The sequence below is a fragment of the Procambarus clarkii genome, chromosome 10 (genome assembly GCF_040958095.1).
Source record: "Procambarus clarkii isolate CNS0578487 chromosome 10, FALCON_Pclarkii_2.0, whole genome shotgun sequence".
Lineage (NCBI taxonomy): Eukaryota > Metazoa > Arthropoda > Malacostraca > Decapoda > Cambaridae > Procambarus > Procambarus clarkii.
This window is the reverse complement of record NC_091159.1, coordinates 49183592-49206731: the sequence shown is the minus strand read 5'-3', so window position 1 is coordinate 49206731 and position 23140 is coordinate 49183592. Positions and strand designations below refer to the sequence as shown.

At 41.6% G+C, this 23140-nt stretch overlaps 1 protein-coding gene and 1 long non-coding RNA gene across 3 annotated transcripts in view; one reads left to right on the top strand and one right to left on the bottom strand.

The window, feature by feature from the left end:
- Positions 1–23140, bottom strand: part of Hr3 (Hormone receptor 3) — a gene marked incomplete in the record, with an annotated part of 296866 nt that overhangs the window by 31241 nt on the left and 242485 nt on the right.
- Positions 1–23140, top strand: part of LOC123774557 (uncharacterized) — an 87190-nt gene that overhangs the window by 44694 nt on the left and 19356 nt on the right. For both annotated transcript variants that reach the window (XR_011228020.1, XR_006774956.2), the window contains one exon: positions 15264–15407. This is a non-coding gene — a long non-coding RNA (uncharacterized lncRNA). The remainder of the gene's footprint in view (positions 1–15263; positions 15408–23140) is intronic.

Sequence of the window (23140 nt, the reverse complement as noted above, 5' to 3'; positions counted from 1 at the left end):
ATATTATTGGGATAATCTACTCGCTACATTGGCATGCTGAGTGGCAGTGGCAGTGGCAGCCCGCCACTGGCTGCTACTTCCTCCCTCCCTCAAGTCACCTGACTCACCCACATTCTCCTTCCACAATACTGTTTTTGCTTTTATTCACTATATACAGACGCTATATATAAGTATCTACATTCGTGTTCACTATAACGAACCACTAAGTTGGTATGCTGAGTGGCAGTGGCAGTGGCAGCCTGCCACTGGCTGCCACTCCCTCCCTCCCTCACCTCACCTGACTTGCCACTATTCTCCTCCCACCATACTGTTTTTGCTTTTATATACAGACATTATATATAAGTATTTACATGTTTTGTTCACCATAACTGTACATCAAAGCTTGTATGGTGAGTAAAGGCACAAAGACGTAGCTACTCACACAGTCAGCTGGTGACTGCCGCCCTCAAGGCCAGATGCACTAACATATCTCCTCCAACAATACTGTTTGTGGTGTTATTACGCTATATACACACACACATTATGTATAAATATCTACCTGGCTTTTATATACAGACATTATATATAAGTATTTACATGTTTTGTTCACCATAACTGTACATCTAAGCTCGTATGGTGAGTAAAGGCACAAAGACGTAGCTACTCACACAGTCAGCTGGTGGCTGTCACCCTCAAGGCCAGACACACTATTATATCTCCTCCAACAATACTGTTTGTGGTGTTATTACGCTATATACACACACATTATATATAAATATCTACCTGTTTTATTCACCATACTGTACTTGTACAAGTAAACTGGTATGGTGCCCAAAGACCATCGTGGTCACCAGTAAACAACATGATAAGTTGTGCAGACGACACCACCGCCCTCACCAAAATGGCAGCTCCCAACCTACTCCTCTTGCTGTTTATACCCTCTATACACACGTTATATATAAGTATCTACATTTGTGCTCACCATAGCGAACCATTAAGCTGGTATGGTGAGTGCAGTCAATAAAAAATGGCCCACACACAATCAGAAGACAACGCCACTACCCTCCCTTCCCACAGCATTACTCCTCCCTCAATGGAGCACAGCACAAAATATCACTACAATCCTGCTATTATCAAACCCTGGTCAGTTTTATCAGTCAGGGGTCTTCTGTAATAATATCATCGCTACATAATAGCATGAACAAGTATATTATAGCATTTTTAGGCGATGCTGTGGTCACAAGCTGAACAGCAGTGCTGTGAGCTCATGCTGCGTGCATCAGGCTTAGTAGCTTACTCAATACTGAAGCCCCTAACACCCGGGAATTTGGCCCACGATTTAAAAAAAAAATGGAGTCTGTTTACAAGAGCCCTGATGAAGGTGTGGTGAACCCTCATGTGTAGGGGGCCTCGTAGCCTGGTGGATAGCGCGCAGGACTCGTAATTCTGTGGCGCGGGTTCGATTCCCGCACGAGGCAGAAACAAATGGGCAAAGTTTCTTTCACCCTGAATGCCCCTGTTACCTAGCAGTAAATAGGTACCTGGGAGTTAAGTCAGCTGTCACGGGCTGCTTCCAGGGGGTGGAGGCCTGGTCGAGGACCGGGCCGCGGGGACACTAAAAAGCCCCGAAATCATCTCAAGATATAACCTCAAGATAACCCCATGTATCCGCGGGCCGTTTAAATCTTGCGTAGTACTCCAAAGCATCATATGATGCGATGCACAATATACTGCAAGTCGGTCAAAGCATCATATGATGTGATGCGCAATTTGGTATTAGTGAAATATTTTTTTAAATAACTTTTTTATTTTCAAAGTAACTTTAATCATTTTTGGCCAAGACTATGTCTGGTAGTAGCATGAATCGTTCTGGAGGTGTTAAGAGGAAGAAGGTTGTCCTAACAATTAAGGACAAGCTACGTGTTATACAACAATGTGAAAATGGCCGGTCGACCTCAAGTGTTGCCAAGAAATTTAATATAGGCACTAATACTGTTTCTGATATAAGGAAACAAAATGAGAAACTTATGAAATTCATTTCAACCTATGAAAGTGAAGGTGCAAGCACTAGCAGAGGTTGTGGTAGAAAGACTATGAAAACTTTGACGCATGTACAGTTGGATGAGGCTGTGTACAAGTGGTTTGCTCAGTACCGCACAGCTGGCGTGACAATTCGTGGCCCAGAAATACAAAATGCTGCAAGCAGGTTTGCTGCAAGCCTTGGAATAAAGGATTTCAAAGCGAGTGAAGGGTGGGTTGCAAGGTTCAAGGGTAGGCACAATATTGTGAAAAGGAAAATTGTCGGTGAAAAATTGAGTCCAGATGAAGGGTGAAAAATTGAGTCCAGATGAAAGCAGTGTAGAACTATTTAAACAGAAATTAAGAGCATACATTGTGGCAAATAATTTATATTTGTATTAAATTTATAATGCAGATGAAACTGGGTTGTATTGGAGGAGTTTACCAGAAAAAACTCTAGCAATGAGGAGTGAGGGTTGTGTGCCAGGATGTAAGGTCAACAAGGACAGGCTCTCGGCTATGATGTGTGCAAATGCCGACGGCACAGACAGAATCACGTGTGCAATTGTTGGCAAATCTAAGAAACCAAGAGCCTTGCAACATTGCATGGACAGACTGCCAGTCAAATATTATAGCTCACAAAATGCATGGTTTACACAAGAGATCTTTCTTTCCTGGTTTCATGGCGTGTTCTGCAGGGAAGTTCGTGCCTATCAAGTTAAGAAACTTAAAGTAAGGCCAAGCGAAGTTCGGGCTTTGCTGCTACTTGATAATGCGCCTGCCCACCCCAAAATTGACACGTTAACCTCACAAAATGGCAAGATAACGTGTATGGCACTTCCTCCTAACACAACCTCTCTCCTTCAGCCTATGGATCAGGGAGTATCTGTGCCACGAAGAGGTTGTACACCAAAAAGATGCTAAACGAAGTTTTGGTGGTTTTGCCTCTTCCGGAAGATATTGAACTCGGTGCGGATAACAGGGCTAAAAAAAACTTCAGAATTTGAAAAACTATACAATCAAGGAAGCCACCTATAACTGGGCCAAGGTGTGGAGTGAATTAAAGGAATTGACTGAAAAATTCCTGGAAAAAAACTCCTCACGGTCATGAAATGAGGAGGATGCAGAAATGGATTTTGAAGGATTTACAGATGAAATCAATGGAATGTTTAGAAATGCCGGCAAAACCTTAGAAAGACAGGATGTGGTTGATTGGCTTGAAAAAGATGCCAATGACCCAGGATAGGGTGTGATGAGTGAAGACGAGATTCTCCAGTCTATTACTGGTGAGGTCGATGAAGAGGATGAAGAAGGAAGTGAAGAACCAACACCAATGACCACGAAATATAGTGAACTCATGTCTTCTGTTGACTTGTTAATTAATTTTTCATCAAATTGTGCTCATCCAGAAGTTGAAAACATGTATCAATACCTGAGGCGAACAAAAGAGCTGATCATACAACTGGCCAGTGAACACAGAAGGCAAGCAACACTTTATTCTTATATAGTACGAAAATCAAACCAAGCGCCTTCAACAAGTGAGGCGGCACACGCAACCCAAGCGTCTTCAACAAGTGAGACGGCACATGCAACCCAAGTGCCTTCACCAAGTGAGGCACCACACGCAACCCAAGCACCTTCAACAAGTGAGGCTTCCGCAGCCGACAGTGAAAACTAACTTCGCCTAATGAACTGTACAGTAATTTTAAGTGTTAATTTTAGTGTTGTGTTAGTATAAGTTACGTAAATTGTCAAGAATTTTTAACTTCAAGATGTGTGGCATCAATCAAGAAGACGAACAACAACAAGGTAAGTTGAAGTTTCTAGTTGAATATTTAATAATTATATGTGGCAAGGCAATTCAAATTATGTTGTTTGTAGTATAAAAATAGTTGGAAATGGTTAGTTTTGGACTCGTAGGTGAAAAAGTACCATTATCCAAAAAATGTGATAATCTGGCTGGGGGTCCTTCCCATATAGTCCAGATGATCGAGTGGAGACAGTATACACATTTTAGTGTGGGTGTGTAGATGGGTGCTTGCTCATGGGTAATGCTCGGCGGATTTTCTGGTTTGCTGTAGGTAGTTTGCCTGTTTGTTTTACCTTATATGCATATATCCCTTTAGAGAATTCTATAGCGAACAATTTGATACCAAAATGAACAATGTAACACAAATATTGAGGTGAGAAAACTGAAAAGATTATACACATTTTAGTGTGGTTGTGCGTTCATTGGTAACGCTTGGCCGATTTTTAGACTTGCTGTGGGTGGAACACTGGGCTTTTTTACCTTATATGCATATATCTATTTAGCGAATTCTATAGCAAACAATTTGATACTAATATGGACGATGTAACATGAAAATTGATGTGAGAAAACTGAAAAGAGTATACACATTTTAGTGTGGGTGCATTCTCACAGGTAATGCCAGGCCCACCTTGGGGGTGGGCTGGAACATGTATACCAAGCAGCTCAAAGTGTTAATGGTTACATTGTAAGAAAATTTGAAGAAAATTAAAAGGTACATTATAGTAAAATTTGAGGATTATCAACAGATACATTGTAGCATAATTTGAGATTTAGTAATAGGTACATTGTACTAAAAATTCAACATAAGCAACCATGATATAAGTTGATAGTAGTGCTTACAATGGTGATGTTGTATGGCTTAGGTACATATATTGGGATAGTGGGAAGCAAAAGGTACAGTGCGGGTTTGAAGCACTACATAGGAAACTATGAGGATGAAATTAGGTACTTATTGGTTTAACTTTTGAATAAGGCATAGGTTGGACAGATTTTTAATTTGTTAGGGAGAGAGTTCCATAGACTAGGTCCCTTTACTTGCATAGTGTTTTTACACAGATTTAGTTTGACTCTGGGGATATCAATGAGATATTTATTGCTGGTGTTATGATTATGGGTTCTATTACATCTGATGTAGTAGGTAGCACATCAGATGTGCAACACCGGGTAAGAAAAATCATATTAGAGCTTAGTCATTTCACGTACAGTGACACCTTGACTAACGATTGCCCTGACTTACGATATTTTCGAGTTACAATATTCGTTGATATGCGTTCAGGTCAATCGAGGACACATGGTTCCTGGTTGCACAGGCCGACCTGCGTCAGTTTACCAGAGCCGCCTGCTTAGTGACAATCACGCTTATAAGAAATTCCATTATTTTGGTGATTTTTTTTTTTTTGAACATAAAACTGATTATTATATATCAAGCCATGGGTCCCAAGAAAGTCAGTGGTAAGGATCAACATATGAAAACACATGTATGGATGACCAGAGAGCAAAAACAAGAGATCATTCTTAAACATGAAGATGGTGTGTGGGTTGCTGAACTAGTTCAGCAGTACGACAAATCTCAGTCAACGATATCCACCGGTCGGCCGAGAGGACAGCACACTGGACTTGTGATCCTGTGTTCCCGGGTTCGATCCCGGGCGCCGGCGAGAAACAATGGGCAGAGTTTCTTTCACCCTATGCCCCTATTACCTAGCAGTAAAATAGGTACCTGGATGTTAGTCGGCTGTCACGGGCTGCTTCCTGGGGGTGGAGGCCTGGTCGAAGACCGGGCCGCAGGGACACTATAGCCCCGAAATCATCTCAAGATAACCTCAAGATAACCACCATACTTGCTAAGAAAATGGACATTGTGAGTGCTAAAGTGGCAAAAGGCGTAACAATAATCACGAAACATAGAACACAAACACTTGAGGATGTTGAACAGTTGTTATTAATTAGGATATACAGCAAGGAGTTAGCAGGTGATAGCATTTCAGAGGCCATCATTTCTGAAAAAGCAAGCAAATTGCATGAAGATCTTAAAAAGAACACCCCTGGAATGAGTGATGCAGATGCGAAAGAGTTTAAGACAAGCAGGAGATGGTTTGAGAAATTTAGAAAAAGAAGTGGCATTCATAGTGTTGTGAGTGTTGTGTGTTGCAAGCTGGTTATCTTCTTGAGGTTATCTTGAGATGATTTCGGGGCTTAAGTGTCCCCGCGGCCCGGTCTTCGACCAGGCCTCCACCCCTAGAAGCAGCCCGTGACAGCTGACTAACACCCAGGTACCTATTTTACTGCTAGGTAACAGGGACATAGGATGAAAGAAACTTTGCCCATTGTTTCTCGCCGGCGCCTGGGATTGAACCCATGTCCACAGGATCACAAGTCCAGCGTGCTGTCCGCTCAGCCGACCGGCTCCTTAATGGTGCTATGGATGATGACTTAGACTCTGATCCAGAGAAAGACCTTACACAGAGGTCTGATAAGAATGAGGGAGAGACGGAGGTGGATGATGATGCGAGTGCGTACGGTACACGCGCCTCGCCCGGCCTGCCTCACCGTCCTGGGTCAACACCGTTAAGAGTCACCGAAGAACAGAACAGCGAAGAACTGACCACCGAAGAACTTCACAAGGAACAGCAGTAAGAAACAGCCGAGGAAATTTCTTCAGGGGAGGAGGAGGTAGTACAGAATGTCCCTTCCTCATTAATTAAGAAAATGTGTGCAGCATGGGAAGAACTGCAAATTTTTGCTGAAACGACTCACCCAAATCACGGTGCAGTAGGCCGTTGCCTTAACCTTTTTAATGACACTGTGATGCCTCACTACAGACAAAAATTAAAACGTATGAAAAACAAAAATCTATGGAAAGGTTTTTAGTGAGACAAACAAGAAGTGAATCACAATCAGGTCCTAGTGGTATGCAGGCAAAACATAGGAGAGAGTGTACCCCAGAGAAGTCATCACTGCTTGATATTATAATGGAAGGGGACTCCTCTTCCAAACAGTAACACCTCTCCTCCACCTCACCGCTCCTCACCATCTTCCATACGCCATCAAGAGTCCTCCATAAAGGTAAGATAAACATATATAATCTATTGTAGTTAGATAAAAAATTGCATTCTGTATAAAATGTATTTTTAAGTTAATATTTTTGGGGGTGTGGAACGGATTAATTCAATTCCCATTATTTCTTATGTGAAAATTCGTTTTGACTTATGATACGTCTCTGGGAACGGATTACTGTACCATCGTAAATCGAGGTCCCACTGTATCGGGAATGATTGAGGGCCACTGGGCTAACAACACTGCAAACCAAGTATGACAGGGCGGATCTCATCGCAACATTTAAAATACAATGGGGCCTCGACTTACGATGCTAATCCGTTCCCAGAGACGGAATCGTAAGTCGAAGCGATTTTTCCCATAAGAAATAAAGGGAATTGAATTAATCCGTTCCCCACCCTCCAAAATATTAACATACAAATACATTTTATACTGAATACAATGTTTTTTCTAACTACAATACAGTACCAAAGTTTCTCTTACCTTTATGGAGGGCTCTTGATGGCATCTGGAAGATGGTGATGAGGGGGGGAGGAGGAGAGTTGTTCCTGTTTGGAAAGGGAGTCCCCTTCCATTATCACATCGGGCAGTGATGTTTTTTCTGGGGTACTCTCTCTCCTACGTTTTGCCTGAATACCACTAGGACCTGGTTGTGGTACAGTGCTTGTTTGTCTCACTACAAATTTGTCAAGAGACATTTGTTTTTCCCTTCGTTTTAACATTTGTCTGTAATGATGCATCACAGTGTCATTGAATAGGTTAAGGCAATGACCTACTGCAGCTTGATTTGGGTGAGTCGTTTCAGCAAAGGTTTGTAATTATTTCCATGCAGCACACATTTTCTTAATTGTTGAGGAAGAGACATTCTGTACTCTTGTTTCTGCTCTATGGTCATCCTTACATGGGTTTTCATATGTTGAGCCTTAGCACTGACTTTCCTGGGACTCATGGCGTGATATATAATAATTACTTCAATGTTCAAAATGCAAAAAACCACCACAAAAGCGGAATTTCTTACAGGCACGATCGTCACTAAGCGGGCAGCTGTAGTAAACTGAGGCAGGTCGGCCGCGTGACCGGGAACCACGAGCTCGGTCGACTCGAACGTGTACCAACAAATATCGGAAGTCGACGACATCATCGGATGTCGAGTCGCATTTTTCTATGAAATTTACATCATAACTCGAAATTATCGTAAGTAGGGGCAATCGTATATTGAGGTGCCACTGTACTGAACAATTTGGAGGATGTTGATCCAGACAATTTCTTCAAAAAGTCAGATGTAACACGAACGACTATCAACAGGTTAATGCTCAACAAACTACAATGTAGGACAGAAAACTTTGTAGGACAATGTATTCTGTCCTACAATGTATTCTGTCCGTTTTCTGTCCTACATTGTAGGACTTCGTCCTACAATGTAGGACAGAAAACGTAAACACCAAAACTTTGCTGGGTTTTAAAATACACATAGAAAAGATCATCAGGACAAATGGGGGGACTTTTGACAAGCTGCCAGCTTCTTGTCCTCATCGAAGCCACTAGTATTGGTGGCCCTCAGGTAAATTCAGGTAAATCTGTCAAGGAAGTGTTTCACATCAGGATTTGCTTTTAGGAACAAGGTTTTGTACATGTAAATGGCACAGGAGTATGTGTGGAGTGAGTTTATGTTTAGCATGTTTAGGGATTTATACAGAGGGGCTGTATTGTCTGAAAACAGTTTGTTATTGTTCTGATAGCAGATTTTTGCTGGGTGATGATGGGCTTGAGATAGTTTGCAGTAATTGAACCCCATGCACAGATACCATATGCAAGATAAGGATAGATTAGTGCATAGTATAATGAGAAGAGAGCAGAGTTTGTAACATAATGTCTGATTTTAGAGAGTATACTGACAGGTTTTTATGCTTTTTGTGTTGTGTGTTGTATGTAGATGCTGAAGTTGAGTCTCTTGTCTATGTAAAGGTCAAGCAACTTTCCATCATTTTTATTGCTAATAACATTGTCTATCTGAAGCTGAATTTCATTTGATTATTTGCTTTCTAAAAAAAATGTAGTTGGTCTTTTCTATGTTCAGTGTGAGCTTGTTGGTTGACATCCACAAGTGGACTTTTTTTAATTCGTCATTTACAACATTATTTAGTGTGTAATTACCAAAGTGTAGTTACAGGATGAGAGCTATGCTCGTGGTGTCCCGTCTACTCAGCACTCTTTGTCATATTACGCTTTGAAGCTACTGACGGTTTCGGCCTCCACCATCTTCTCACTTAACTTGTTCCAACCGCCTACCACTCTGTTTGTGAAAGTGAATTTTCTTATATTTCTTCTGCATCTTTGTTTAGTTAGTTTAAATCTAATACCTCTTGTTCTTGAAGTTCCAGGCCTCAGTGTGTGTGGGGTTGGGGACTGAGTAGATGAAGGTAGTATTGTCAACAGATAGTATAGGTTTAACCACTTAACTGCACCAACTGAGTATTCTCGGTCGGCGGGAAACTGCGCCAACCGAGAAAACTCTTTCTGATTTTTCGGTACCAATTTTAAATGTGTACAAGGTTGGTTGTGTAAGAAATGGACTCTTAGGACCTCCAGTGAGAGGCAGCCATCTTGGAAAAAATTCCCAGAATGCCATAGAACTGCTGGCTGGGTTAGTACTGAATGAGCAACCATGGGTGGCGCACGCACCTTTGGCTCCCAAACACCTGTCCAACGCGGTGTTGAAAGATAACGCTCTGTCGGTGAAAATCAAACCTTATTGTTTGAAGAACATAAGGGTCATAATGTTGGTGAAGCTAGGCGCAATAAGGACTTAACACAAAGGTCGGATGCAAATGATACAGCACCTACTGAGGACGATACAGCGAGCGTATCCAGTTGTGGCTCTGAGCATCACCCTTGCAATCCTATGCTATCTACAATTTATTTAGATGATACATAGATGAATCGTTTTCTGAGTTCAGTAATGATGCATCTGATACAAATAGCATAGATGAACAGTGTTAGCGGCTTCCATGGTGGTGTTTCTCCATAGATATTTTCAAGAATACCTGAATCTCTTCTTAACTGACGGACACTCTTTGAGGCTAGCTGAATCTCTTTCTGACTGATGGACACTCTTTGAGGCAAGCTGAATCTCTTCCTGTGTGGGACCATACAAAGCGATCTCTTCAAGACTACCTTACAAATTGATCTTTTCCTATAATCTTTTCAGTACTACCTTATGCTTTACAAGCTTGGTTACATACAACCTACAAGTACTAAAGCCAAAGGTGTACATGAGTGCGTTATTTGCAAGCACACAGAATGAAGAAACAGGAAGCGAAAATTTATCTGTACCTGGTGCACTAAGAGCGAATTCGCGCTGTGTACCATGGACTACTTCGTTGATTATTACTCACTTCTGAAGTACTAAGTGTGTAATACAGTGTCAGTGTGTTACTGTGTAAATAGTGTGTGAAACTGTACATATTGTAATTTTAGTGAATGTTTAACAAGTAATATTGTGACAATAAACAATTGTAAACACATTACTGACACATGTATCACAGTTCCAGGGAACATTATGAACGTTCTACTGTATACATATTGTAAAGGACACAAATATGCATCATATACGATAAAAAAACAAATATAACTGCATTGGAAATACATAAAACAAATAATTGAAAATATATTTGTGGCAACACCCGGTGCTTGAATGGCCCACGCGACCGTGTCTGGGCGATTCACCACAGGAGACTAGGCCCTGATGACATTACAGTGCACCTTGTCCACATCCCCAGAGCCAAAGTAAGTAGAATTTGGTATTTGTTTTTACATAGACATGTTCAGGGAAGGGAATTTATCATTTTACAAAGAATAAGAATTTTTTGGGAACGCTTTATTTCATGCGCACCGAGGGAATTTCACAATAAACTCGGCGCAGCACGGTGGTTAAGGGGCTCAGTGCATGTGTACTGAAATTTTCTTAAATGCTCTAAAAAAAATTGTGAATAATATCTTCAAGGTTAATGCTCCAACTTTTCCTAAATGGACCAACATCATGCCATGAACAGAAAAAATAGAAATAAAAAAATTTAATTTCACAATTTCAAATTAGGTTTAAAAATATTAAAATGTCACCAATTTCTATTTTATTCATTATGGTCTCAGAATAGCATATAACATTCATGTTCCTTGCTGAAAAATCTTGTTTGAGAATATACAGTAGTTTACTGTAAAAAAATTATTCAATAGGGCCTTCCATATATGTGCAAAATTTAGACACAAAAAATTTATAACTTCAAAAGGTATGGGTTTATGACTAAACAACAGCAAGGACGTTGACCAAACCACACACACATAGCAGACGTGTGGAAACAGGCTAACATAGTTCCAATCTACAAAAGTGGCAGCAGGGAAGACTCAATTATCAACCCATCCTCCGAATTGACAGTACGATTTAATACTAAGTGTACTAAGTACACTTTCGTACTGTCATAACCAGTGCATAATTGTACTTATGGGGCTGTTACATTTACCCAACGCCCTCCCCCGATTTAATTCTCCTCGTTTTCTGTTAACACACTCAAAATTTTAGGATGACGTTTTCAATTTCAACTAGCAATACACAAGTTTTAAATATCAGGAATTTCTTTTTCAGGTTTATTAAACAATATAGATTTTATACAAAATTTTAAAATATCCTTAGTTACTTTACAATTTATTGATATATTTTAGTTTTGTTTTATTAGTTTTATAAAACTGTAATATCAGTATAGCTATAGGTTAAGTACTAATTGTAATTAAGAAGCAATAAAATTATTATCTTCAAAAACTAAGACGGTTAGGTGAGGTTGTGGTTTTCTATTCAGTTGTTCAGGTAAACTCAAATATTCACAATATATTTGACAGTACGATTTAATACTAAGTGAAAATAAGTACAATTTCTAACTGCTATGAATAGTACATAATTGCACTTATTTGTCTCCTTACATTTACCACCCCATTTTTGGAGGACGGGCTGCAATTATAGACCTGTATCATTGACAAGTGTAATAGTGAAAGTATTGGAAAAACTAATAAAAACTAAATGGGTAGAACACCTGGAGAGAAATTATATAATATCAGACAGACAGTATGGTTTTCGATCTGGAAGATCCTGTGTGTCGAATTTACTCAGTTTCTTTGATCGAGCCAAAGAGATACTACAGGAAAGAGATGGTTGGGTTGATTGCATCTATCTGGACCTAAAAAAGGCTTTTGACAGAGTTCCACATAAGAGGTTGTTCTGGAAACTGGAAAATATTGGAGGGGTGACAGGTAAGCTTCTAACATGGATGAAAAATTTTCTGACTGATAGAAAAATGAGGGCAGTAATCAGAGGCAATGTATCGGACTGGAGAAATGTCACAAGTGGAGTACCACAGGGTTCAGTTCTTGCACCAGTGATGTTTATTATCTACATAAATGATCTACCAGTTGGTATACAGAATTATATGAACATGTTTGCTGATGATGCTAAGATAATAGGAAGGATAAGAAATTTAGATGATTTTCATGCCCTTCAAGATGACCTGTACAAAATAAGTATATGGAGCACCACTTGGCAAATGGAATTTAATGTTAATAAATGCCATGTTATGGAATGTGGAATAGGAGAAAATAGACCCCACACAACCTATATATTATGTGAAAGAAATCTTTAAAGAATTCTGATAAAGAAAGAGATCTAAGGGTGGTTCTAGATAGAAAACTATCACCTGAGGACCACATAAAGAATATTGTGCGAGGAGCCTATGCCACACTTTCTAACTTCAGAATTGCTTTTAAATTCATGGATGGTGATATACTAAAGAAATTGTTCATGACTTTTGTTAGGCCAAAGGTAGAATATGCAGCTGTTGTGTGGTGACCATATCTTAAGAAGCCCATCAACCAACTGGAAAAGGTGCAAAGGCATGCTACTAAGGGGCTCCCAGAACTGAAGGGCAAGAGCTACGAGGAGAGGTTAGAGACATTAAATATGCCAAAACTTAAAGACAGAAGAAAAAGAGGTGATATGATCACTATGTACAAAATAGTATCAGGAATTGATAAAATCGATCGGGAAGATTTCCTGAGACCTGGAACTTCAAGAACAAGAGGTCGTAGATTTAAACTAGCTAAACACAGATGCCGAAGAAATATAAGAAAATTCACTTTCGTAAACAGAGTGGTAGACGGTTGGAACAAGTTAGGTGAGAAGGTGGTGGAGGCCATGACCGTCAGTAGTTTCAAAGCATTATATGACAAAGAGTGCTGGGAAGACGGGACACCACGAGCGTAGCTCTCATCCTTTAACTACACTTAGGTTATTGAAGGACACTTGAAAGTAAAGGGGACGATGACGTTTTCGGTCCGTCCATTCTCAAGTCGATTGTTTCGACTGGACCAGTCTCGACAGCAAGGGACACCTTTCGATTTAAGCACTCTGCACATACAATGAACCCTCGGGTGACGAGCGCCTCAATCTACGAGCATTTAGAATAACAAGCATGCCACTTGGCATAAATTTTTCTCGACTGACAAGCTTCCACTTGATTAACGAGAAAAGCATATGGTGCTTTGCGGCCAATCCGCGAACAGAGGAATGAACCGAGACAGGCTGTCCGCCAGGACGCAGGACACACCCCGGACATGAACCTCATGGCTAGCCAAACCCCGAGAATCCAGCAAATGAGCCACTCAAAGGGACCAACCCCAAAGGTCAAACACCTAAGAGAAACCCCGTGGTTCCGGCAAAGAACCACCAGAGAACAGTCTGAATGGAGCTGGATATTAGAGCAGATTAACATGAACTCTACGAAGTGCAAACCAGACAGCCACAAACTCCCGAACCGTGCTGTGATCCCGACAGACGGACAGACCCCTACCATCCCCAGCCGACCTGGTGAGCACTGGTCACAAAGCCCCAGCCGAGAGATGACCCGTCCGTGAACGCGTCAAGCAAAGGCTCGGGGAGGTGCCAAGGCACAGAACCCCAAAAACCCCAAAGAGGAAGCTGGTGACACAGCACCAACACAAGATCCCAGGGGACAAACCCAACGATTGCAAGAGAGGCGGAAAGGGAGTCTCCGAAGGAACCAAACAGACGCCGAAGCCAAACTTAACCCATGCGGGTAGACCAGCACGTCGAAGTTCAGACTCCTGCACAACCGCTCGAACAACCACCGAGCAACCCAGGACCCCCCTCATAAACAGCCAAAGGTGGGACCACAGTCGCAGCATCGCTTCTGGAGGGAAAGATAAGGAGCAGCCCCAGAGCCCTAAACAAGACTCCAGCCTGGTCTGAACCCAGGACGGAAACAGATGAAACGGCCTCCAGATCACCAGGAAACCGAACCCGGCAATCTGGAAAGAACCACACCCCTGGCGAGCAGACATGTGGACCTGACTGGGAGCTCACATCAGTCAGTCATCGAGGTAGGCTAGACACCGAATCCCAAGCAGACTCTGACATGGCACCAAGATCCGGTAATGATGCGTAAATACACCAAGAGCCAATTATAAACTAGGGAAGGCAACAAAAGCGGCAAGCCTGAAGCCCCACCACCAACTGTGCCAGTCCTGGAAACCTGGAGAGGAACGTGCCAAGAAGTGAGTGACCTGGAGGTCCAGGGCCACCATCCAGGCACCCAGCCCCAACAGAAGCCGGACTGGAGATAACAGTCCTCCGATGAGGGCAAAGAATCCAGGGCGCAGACTGAACTAGTCCAAAAGAACCGCAGATCTGCCAAGCCTGTGTCTGCATAGAGCAGACTGGAACCCCGGAAGGATGGGGCGGATCGACCACGTCCAACGCACCCACTAAGATGACATGACGAAGCGCAGGGGAAGAAGCCCAACTCGCCAGCCCCGAATCCCCCCAAAAGGGGAGAAGCTGTCCGCCGCCACCAGAGGCCAGAAGACAACCAAAAACTCCCACTAACTGCGGGACCAAGAGAGAGTCAACAGAGCAAGCTGCTCCCGCAGCGCCCCATCAACAGCGAAGGGAACGGAGCCCCTTCCAAAAGAAAAAGTATATATATCTATATAAATAAAAATGGAAATGTTCGTTTGATCAAAATCGCTCATCTCCGAAAGTTCTTCACAGATTGCTTTGAAATTTTCAAACAACGTTCCATTCACATCCGAGCTGGTTTATATATACATATTATATAGATGTCACGTCTGTGATGGGAAAAAACATGCTTTTTTTGAAAAACTGTGTTTTTTGTGTGTTTTTCATGGGAGGGAAATCTTCGAAACCTCTTTACCGATTGCTTTGAAATTTTGACACCACCAACGTTGCATTCGAATAGGCACATGTTTTTATGTACCTATTATATGCATGCCCCACCTGTGACAGGAAAATAACATGTTTTTTTTTTTTTTAAAACAGTACCATCTGATGGACGTGAGAGCAACAGATGCTGTAATCTCCGAAAGTTCTTCATCGATTGCTTTGAAATTCTGACACAAAGTTCCATTCGAATACACGCATTTTTGTTATATACCAACTATATAGATGCCACATCTGTGACAGGTAAAAACATGTTTTTTTTTTTTTAAACAGCGCCATCTGTTCCACATAATAGCAACTCACGCTATACTAAATATGTTACAATTCCATTTTAGTGTTTCCAATTGCACTGATAAATTGAATTTTCATAAATTTCAATTTATTTTCATTTTGATTTAATTATATTGTGTGACATTGCATTGAAATTGAGCTGTGTTGTTTACCATACGGTTCATTTCGTAAGTATAAGTATAGATGCCACACCTGTGACAGGTAAAATCATTCATTTTTTAAGAAGCAATGCCATCTGTTGCACATAAGAGCAACACACACTATACTAAATTTGTTACGATTACATTTCAATGTTTCTGATTGCATTAACAAATCGAATTTTCATAGATTTCAATTGATTTTCATTTTGATTTAATTATTTTGTGTGACATTGCATTGGAATTGAGCAGTATTGTTTACCATACCGTTCATTTCCTGAGTATAGTTTATTTTTTTATTTTTTTCCTTTCGTTTTTTTAAGTTTTTCTTATATTTCAGTGGTGGGAACATCAGATCATTTGATGTTCCCAATTTTCTGATGGGAATATGAGATTGTTTGGGAATGCATCGAACGATGGAGTAGGGAATGGTGGGGAGGACGAGAGGACAGCAGAGGGGGTAATAGTGGGGAGGACGAGGGGATGGGGCAGTTGGGGATGGTGGAGACGAGGAGATCGGGGAATGGAGAATGGTGGGGAGGACAAGGGGACAGAGAAGTGGTGGTTGGTGGAAAGGACGAGGGGACGTGGGCGGGAGAAATGGTAGGGAGGACGAGGGGATGGGGAAGTTGGAGATGGAGAGGAGGAGGAGGGGACGGTGGAGTGAGGAATGGTTAGGAGGACGAGCAGATGCTAGAGTGGGGGATGATGGGGAGGACAAAGAGATGGCGGAGGGGAGGAATAGTGGGGAGGACGAAGGGATGGGGAAGTGGGGAATTGTTGGGAAGAAGAGGTAATGGGTGGGTGTTGGGAGGATGAGGGGATAGGGCAGGGGGAATGGTGGGGAGGACTGGGAGACAGGCGAAGATTGCTGACCCGACAACGTGTGGCCGGGTACAGCTAGTATATATATAAATACACACACACAACGTGTATTACACACATGTGCACACACACACACACACATTGGAGGGGTGACAGGTAAGCTTCTATCATGGATGAAAAATTTTCTGACTGATAGAAAAATGAGGGCAGTAATCAGAGGCAATGTATCGGAATGGAGAAATGTCACAAGTGGAGTACCACAGGGTTCAGTTCTTGCACCAGTGATGTTTATTGTGTACATAAATGATCTACCAGTTGGTATACAGAATTATATGAACATGTTTGCTGATGATGCTAAGATAATAGGAAGGATAAGAAATTTAGATGATTGTCATGCCCTTCAAGAAGACCTGGACAAAATAAGTATATGGAGCACCACTTGGCAAATGGAATTTAATGTTAATAAATGTCATGTTTTGGAATGTGGAATAGGAGAACATAGACCCCACACAACCTATATATTATGTGAGAAATCTTTAAAGAATTCTGATAAAGAAAGAGATCTAGGAGTGGTTCTAGATAGAAAACTATCACCTGAGGACCACATTAAGAATATTGTGCAAGGAGCCTATGCAATGCTTTCTAACTTCAGAATTGCATTTAAATACATGGATGGCGATATACTAAAGAAGTTGTTCATGACTTTTGTTAGGCCAAAGCTAGAATATGCAGCTGTTGTGTGGTGCCCATATCTTAAGAAGCACATCAACAAACTGGAAAAGGTGCAAAGACATGCTACTAAGTGGCTCCCAGAACTGAAGGGCAAGAGCTACGAGGAGAGGTTAGAAGCATTAAATATGCCAAAACTAGAAGACAGAAGAAAAAGAGGTGATATGATCACTACGTACAAAATAGTAACAGGAATTGATAAAATCGACAGGGAAGACTTCCTGAGACCTGGAACTTCAAGAACAAGAGGCCATAGATTTAAACTAGCTAAACACAGATGCCGAAGAAATATAAGAAAATTCACCTTCGCAAATAGAGTGGTAGACGGTTGGAACAAGTTAAGTGAGAAGGTGGTGGAGGCCAAGACCGTCAGTAGTTTCAAAGCGTTATATGACAAAGAGTGCTGGGAAGACGGGACACCACGAGCGTAGCTCTCATCCTGTAACTACACTTAGGTAATTACACTTAGGTAATTACACATAAGTGTACACATGTACATGTACATATGTGTACACACATACACGTGAAAAGAAAAATACAAGCTGCTGACAAGTGGGCAGAGAGCACCACGCCGGGCCAGGCGAAGAAGGCACAAAGAAAGCACAAAACTACATCAAAAGTCCCACCTCGACAACAAAACCCAAAGCCCCGGCACGACCATAATACGTGCCAAGACCCAAAAAGATCAGCCTGCAAGCCAGGAAGACCCCAGAACCCCAGAAGGCAGAACCGGGTCACAAACGAGGTAACCTAAGCCCCCCTGAACCCTCAATGGGGGCCCAAGAGGAAGAGACCTCCGGAACGAAACCAAAGAACCCAAAAGAACCCGGAATCGAACCTGGGGGAGCCCAAACCACCACATTTGCCGGCGGAATTACACCACAGAAAGGCAAAGCACAGCCTCAAAAGAGAACCCCCAGGGAAACGGCCAAACGCCAGTTGCCAAACGCCAGTTGCTAGGCAACTGGCGCGGTAAGGTTCAGGGCTCCCCCATCCCCCTCTCGGGGCGAGGAAGGCAGCGCGGATGATCGGCGCGGCAGTAAAGTGTTATGTTTGCTTGTTTGCTTGTTTCCTTGGGATTGTAGGGAGTTTCTACATCTCTGTTCGTTTTTTTGTTTTATTTTTTTACCATGTGGGGTTTGTTTTGTCATGCCTACCTTCCTGGGTGCCTGACCCCGGTCGATGGCAGATAAGGAAAACCCCAACCACAAGAGGGTTTTCCAGTGCCATTGCTCCCTGAAACCTCTCTGAAGGGGCCAGGTTCTGGCGCTGGTCCCTGGTAGATCTGAACTCCTTAGCTAATGTCCCGGTCTAATATAACATACATTAGCCCGATAAGCTCCAGGGAGCCTCCGGGGCTCACCCAGAAAATGACATTTCATTATATTCAATGCTGGTTTTTTTATTTTTCTTTTCGTTTATTTTTTTTTTAATTTAAGAAACATGGAGCAGCCTACCTGCCAAACACCGAACGAACCTTTTTGACATTTGTTCTGTTTTTTTCAAAATGTTTCATATTTATTTTTATTTTCACTTTTTTTATTTAAGAAATATGGAGGAGCCTACCTGCCGAACACCGAATGAACCTTTTGCTATAAAACAAATGAAAAAAAATTGAACAAATTTGAAGAAAGAAAAATGTTATAAAGGTTTGTCCAGTGTATTCACCTAGTTGTGTTTGTGGAAGTTGAGCACTGCTCTTTCGGCCCGCCTCTCAACTGTCAATCAATTGTTACTACTATTTTTTTTCCCACACACACACCACACACCCTCAAGAAGCAGCCCGTGACAGCTGACTAACTCCCAGGTACTTATTTACTGGTAGGTAACAGGAGCATTAGGGTGAAAGAAACTCTGCCCATCGTTTCTCGCCGGCGCCGGGAATCGAACCCGGGCCACAGGATCATGTGTCCAGCGTGTTATCCACACAGCCACCGGCGCCCTACACAGTCACCAGTGCCCTGTAATGTAAGGTGCAGTGTATGTAAGGTAGGCTGTTCCATTATTTAAAACATCGAATGTCATATTGATGTTTTTCGGTGGTAGAACGGATTAATTTGATTTCCATTATTGTCAATGGGGAAATTCGTTTTGTATGACGTCCGTTTCACATGACGATCACGGCGCCAGAACGGATTAAAGTCATTATTTGAGGTTCCACTGTATAGTGTAATAATAGCGAAAGGAGTATGTTTGGGAGAAGCCATTTTGATGAGGGAGGTGGCATCATCTGCATGACTTGTCATGCTGTGTAGTGTGGCCATTATGCTCTTTGGGCACCATACCAGCTTAGCTGTACAGTTATGGTGAACAAAACATGTAGATACTTATATATAACCTGTGTACTGTATAGAGTGTAATAACAGCAAAGTATTTGTTTATTATTTTATGAACATAATAATTGAATCACTAATATGCACACCATAATTTTGAGTACAGCAATGATTCACACATTTTATTATATAAATATATCACACTACACATTATTGAATAATATTCAACCCTTCCTCCGAATAGACAGTACATTTTAATACTAAATGTAATAAGTACATTCCTGACTGTCTGCATAGTACATAAATACACTTAATTGTGCTGTTACATTTACCTCCCCATATATTCTCCTCATTTTCTGTTAATACACTCAATATTTTTAGGTTGACGTTTTTGTGTTCTCTTCTATATACACAAGTTTTCAATATAAAGAACTTCTTTTTCAGTTTTATTAAACAATATAGACTTTATACAAAATTTGAAAATATCCTGAGTTACTTTATAATTTATTGAAAGACTTTAGTTTTGTTTTATTAGTTTTATAAAACTGTAATATCAATATAGCTATAGGTTAGGATTGGTAGGACTGAGGAAGGGAAGAATGCTTTACTGGCAGTTGCTAGGCTGTGTGGGGAGAAGAGAAAGGAAATTAGGAGCAACTATTAGCAAGAGTTTGTAGAGAAAGTTGGGAGTAACAGAAACTTGAAGGAAATCTGGCAAGACATAAATAAAGTAAGGGTAAAAAGCATAATTTTGTTGCACATCCTGACCCGCACGGAATTGCAAATGGTCTCATAAATAAATGGGCGGAAGCTGCCAAACTTAATTCATTACCCGCTATAACGAGAGAGTCATTAGATTGTTGGAAAGATCTAAGAAAGGATTTTATACTTACAGCAGGTAACAGTGGTGATGTCACTTGCACAGGTAATACCAGAGAAGAACTAATAACGGCGATTAAAGTTGGGAAATCTACCGCCCCTGGGGAGGATGGAGTAACTTATGAAATACTTAATGAACTTGCCATTATGACAAAAAGCCCACTGTTAGACCTCTTTAATATTAGTTATAAAGAGGGCAGTATTCCTAATAAATGGAAAAAAAGCTATGATCATCCCTATCCCTAAAGCCAATGGAGAGCACAGACCTGTGTTCTTAACCTCGTGTTTTTGTAAAATGATGGAGAGGAGAATTTTAAATAGACTTTTATATATAATATGTGATCAGCTGTCTAGTAATTTGTTCAGGTTCCTCAGAGGCAAAAATACCTCTGACTGTATTATTAAATGTCTAGCTAATGATAATGATTATTATAGAATTTGTATTGATTTACAAGGAGCTTTTCATAAAGCTAACAAAGAGGTTATCTTATATGAACTAGCTGATCTTGGTGTTAAAGGGAGATTATTGCACTGGATAGGGGATTATCTTCACGAAAGGAAGGCTCAGGTGTGGTATCAAGGTTATGTCAGGTGTGAGATTTTTGGAACTTGGCACATCTCAGGGAGGAGTGTCGCATCCCACCTTGTTTAATATACTAATGAATAAGATAGCATCTGAGAGATAGTCAAATGGGGTATCTCCGATCATATATGCTGATGATATTTTGTTTCAGGGCAAAGATATTTCAAAGGTTCAAACGGTGTTGGATAATTTTGGAAACCTGTGTCACCATATGGGACTGATGGTTAATGAAGACAAAACTACAGTAAGTTTGAATGTAGAAGTCGGAGCCCATTATATTGAAAATAAACGGTAAAAATGTAAAGAGTTAATATATCTAAATATTTAGGCATATATGTTGGATATACCCATGAGAGTTTGGAAGCTGAGGTGAACAGACTGTTGGGTCAATGTCGGATGAGATTACAACCTCTGAAGGCCTTGGCATGCTGTGGAAAGGGAGTGGGAGTCCCTGTGCTACGAATGATATACTTAAGTACTTTAAGATCCCTTATTGATTACGCTGCACCTATCATTTCTTGTTTTGGTAAAGGTAGGATGGGCAAGTTGGAGAAGGTACAAAATGAAGCCATGAGAATTATCTTAGGATGCCCAAGAAATGCTATGATTGAGATAATGAGGATGAAGTTGAATCTGTAGAGTATTGGGGATAGAATTTCAGAGATAAATGTAGCCTCTGCCATTAGATTAATGAGAGGTGGGGGAGCTCATGAATTAATCCTCTCAGTTCAAAAGGTGGAAAGTAATGAACACTGTATGATAAAGAAGAGAGCATTTATGAGTACCTTATGCTTTAATGTTATAAAGTATGATGTTATTGCAGAATGTATTGCTGTGCCTAAAAGACAATTCACACCACCATGGGAGGATTGTAATGTAAAAGTAGTAATTATTTCCTTGCAAAAGAAAAAAGTATGAATGAGATAGGAGAGCTGAGGGCAACATATGATTGTATAATTAGAAAATTACCCCACACAAAACACTCTACATTTATATTGTGATGGGTCAGTAGCTAGGGATGGGAAGGCAGGATGTGGAGTCTTGATCAAGGAGTACACTGACATCGCCACTGAAGATACTGTTACTGGACGCTGCTTAACTGACAATGTCTCTTCAACGCAGGCTGAACTTCAAGGTGTATTAGCAGGATTACAGGAAGTAGTCAAATGTGGTAAAAATGCCTGATTCTTTATTGACAGTAGAGGAGCGTTAGTCTTTAAATAGCAGATGCACAGTATACCAGAATATTGTGATAAGAGTGTAAAAAGAATGTTAAGAAATAAGAAAAAACTGGGCATAAAGTAAGATTCATGTGGATCACTTCACATGTGGGAATACTGTTGAATGAGGTAGTTGATGAAATAGCGAAGAGAGCCATGGAAAAACCAGTGTTGAATGTAACGAAACGCCATTTTCTGGGTGAGCCCAGGAGGCTCCCTGGAGCTTATCGGGCTAATGTATGTTATATTAGACCGGGGCATTAGCTAAGGAGTTCAGACCTACCAGGGACCAGTGCCAGAACCTGGTCCCTTCAGAGAGGTTTCAGGGATCAATGGCCCTGGAAAACCCTCTTGTGGTTGGGGTTTTCCTTATCTGCCATCGACCGGAGTTGGGCACCCAGAAAGGTAGACATAACATAACAAACCCCACATGGTAAACAACTAAAACAGAGAGGTAGAAACTCCCTACAATCCCAAGGAAACAAGCAAACAAGCAAACATCACACTTTACTGCCGTGCCGATCGTCCACGCAGCCCTCCCCGCCCTCAGAGGGGGAGGGGGAGCCCCGGATCTCACTGTGCCTGCTGCCTAGCATCAGTTTGGAAGCAAAGCTTCAACCAATGCGAAAAAAACACCGACCGGTGGGAGGAAGGGTTGCCAGGGAGCCTCCGGGGCTCACCCAGAAAATGGCGTTTCATTACATTCATCGCTGGTTTTCTGTGGGGAGCCCCTACAGCTCCCTGGAGCTTCATACCCAAAGAGAAGGAAAAGAAATGGCTGACCCAGGAGGCGGCCACCTCAAACTCCGCAATGCGAAGCTGAGACAACAGGCTGCAACCTGCGACCCAAGGCAATAAGAACGCACAGGAGCAGACACGCGCACAAAGAACGGGCGGCTAGGAACCTGTGCGACCCGCAAATCCTCGCACCCGAAATGAGCCTTAGACGTCACCAACACAGCAGTGAAAGCTGCAAATGTCCGAATGGCAAGGGCGTAAGGATAGACCGCATGCTGGTAGATTTAAAAACTCTGCAAAC